The following is a 2,944-nucleotide window of genomic DNA, read 5'->3' on the forward strand; positions in this document are numbered from 1 at the left end:
TTTCAGATCTGAAAGGCTGAAATCTTGGCGAGATATGGCGCTATGCCTAAATGATCGCCATTTTGGTTTTCGATTATCGCGCAAAGAAAAACAATAAAAGATTCCAGTCAAATTACTGTAACGAAGAATCTAAAACACAATATTACACGTAGGCATGATTGTAGAGTTGTTAACCAGTTAGATTGACATTTTTCTGTTATTTTGGTCAAGGGTACGAGTGGGTAGTATATGCAACGACAAGTTATCTTCTTGAATCTCGCATCTCGCTACCCCCCCCCCGCAGCAAACACGCAGTTTAGAATGACTCAAAAGTAGGTTGACCTAATCTACCTAATTTGCATAATAATAATAAAAAACCAAAACCCGTTTGATATGTTTTGGGGCAAGTCCTTATTCATTCACATACCAAAAATGAGCAAAATCCATTAAACCTGAACTGACTTATATATATGGCCATTTCCATTTTTTTGCTAAAAAGTGGACGTGGCTTGAAAGTAAGTTGACTGGCGTGCTCCAACATAGGACGTTCAAATCTCTCTCATAGGAGTAACAACTGTATGCAATTTGAAACATGTGGGTCAAACGGTTCTTGAGTTATCGTTAACCGTAGGCAGACACTGTAATGCATCTAGTGAAATTGTCAAAATCTACCTAATTTGCATAATTAAAACAAAAATTAAAACCACTGTGATATGTTTTGGGGCCAGTCCTTATTCATTCACATACCAAAAATGAGCAAAATCTGATGAACGTGAACTGACTTATGGCTATTTCCATTTTTGCCAAAATGTGGGCGTGGCTCGAAAGTAGGTCAACTGGCGTGCTCCAAAATAGGACGTTCACATTTCTCCCATAGGAGTAACAACTGTATCCAATTTGAAACGTGGGTCAAACAGTTCTCAAGTTATCGTTGACCGTAACCAAATGTTGACGGATGAACGGACGGACGGACGACGGACGACGCCCCATGGCAATAGCTCATCTTGACGATGTCAAGGTGAGCTAAAAATCACCTAAACGCGCCGATTTTTTAGCTCTCCTTGACATCGTCAAGATGAGCTATTGCCATTACATGGGGTGCCGTCCGTCGTACATCCGTTCGTCAACATTTAGCTACGGTCAACGATAACTCAAGAACAGTTTGAACCACACGTTTCAAATTGCATATAGTTGTTACTCCTATGGGAGAGGTTTGAACGTCCTATTTTGGAGCACGCCAGTCAACCTACATTCGAGCCACGTCCACTTTTTGGCAAAAATGGAAATGGCCATAAGTCAGTTTAGCTTCAATAGATTTTGCTCATTTCTGGTATGTGAATGAATGAGGACTGGCCCCAAAACATATGACACATGTTTTTATCTTTTTTTTTAATCATGTAAATTAGGTAGATTTTGGCAATTTCACTATGCATTTCAGTGTCTGCCAACGGTCAACGATAACTCAAGAACCGTTTGACCCACATGTTTAAAATTGCATATAGTTGTTACTCCTATGGGAGAGGTTTAAACGTCCTATTTTGGAGCACGCCAGTTGACCTACTTTCGAGCCACGTCCACTTTTTGACAAAAATGGAAATGGCCATAAATCAGTTCAGGTTCAACGGATTTTGCTCATTTCTAGTATGTGAATGAATAAGGACTGTCCCCAAAACATATCACACGGGCTTTGTTTGTTTTTTTAAATTGTGCAAATTAGGTAGATTTTGGCAAATTCACTATGCTTGCCTATGGTCACCGATAACTCAAGAACCGTTTGGCCCACATGTTTCAAATTGCATACAGTTGTTACTCCTATGGGAGAGATGTGAACGTCCTATTTTGGAGCACGCCAGTCGACCTACTTTCGAACCATGCCCACTTTTTGGCAAAAATGTAATAGTAATAACAGTATCAGAAACGTGCAGTAAATTAAAAGTAATAAAAGTAGCAGAAACAGCAGTAGCAGCAGACACATGTATTATATAATATTATATAAGCAACAACAGTACCAGTAGCAACACCAGCAGCATTAGCAACAGCAACAACCGCAACAATCGTGGAAGCAGCCGTAGCTGCAACCGCAACAATAACAGTAGCAACAAAAACAAATACAACAACAGTAATCATAACAATTGCAACAACAACAACAACAACAACAACAATAACAACAGCAACGAAAGCAGCAGGAGCAACAACAACTATCATGACAGTAATTGGCCCCAATGAAAAAACTGTTTGCTATTGTCAAATGAAAGTGTCAATGACACTGTAGCTTACCTTGGGTGTGATAGAAGAGGGAGGGGGGATATATAAAGCAAGAGTATATATGGGAGAACTCCCATTATATAGCATATCTTCCATTATATACTCTAGGAGTAACAACTGTTTTGGGGCTAACCTTACACATTCACATACCAAAATTTAACAAAATCGAATGAATTTAGATGGTCATTTTATTACTGCTTCGGCTATTGTCATTGTTACTACTGCTATTTCTGCTGATATTATTGTTATTACTGCTGCTGCTGCTGCTGCTGCTGCTGCTGCTACTGCTGCTGCTGCTGCTGCTGCTGCTGCTGCTGCTGCTGCTATTGCTACTGCTGTTATTGCTACTACAGTTGCTGCTGATGTTGTTACTGCTGCTCGTAGTACTCAGGGTTCGACACTAACGCTAGTCCGTTAGTCCGAGACTAGTAAAAAATCAGAAGGACTAGTAGATTCCCATAGCAGTTAGTCCGGCGGGACTAGTTATATTTTCCCCGTCCCTCACCGTCCCAATTTCCCATCGATTTTACCGGCGGCAGCGTCTCTCATCCAAGATCCAAAGAGCTATATATAACTCATTCCCATTAACAAGTTTTCCTTGTTAGACGCGCTAGTACAAGTAGACGCTCTAAGCATGCTAGACCCTACGGCAGTACAAACAATTCTTAAACAATGGGGCCACGAACCCAGTCTACCAATC

The sequence above is a fragment of the Priapulus caudatus genome, unplaced genomic scaffold (genome assembly GCF_000485595.1).
Source record: "Priapulus caudatus unplaced genomic scaffold, Priapulus_caudatus-5.0.1 Scaffold3444, whole genome shotgun sequence".
Taxonomy (NCBI): domain Eukaryota; kingdom Metazoa; phylum Priapulida; class Priapulimorpha; order Priapulimorphida; family Priapulidae; genus Priapulus; species Priapulus caudatus.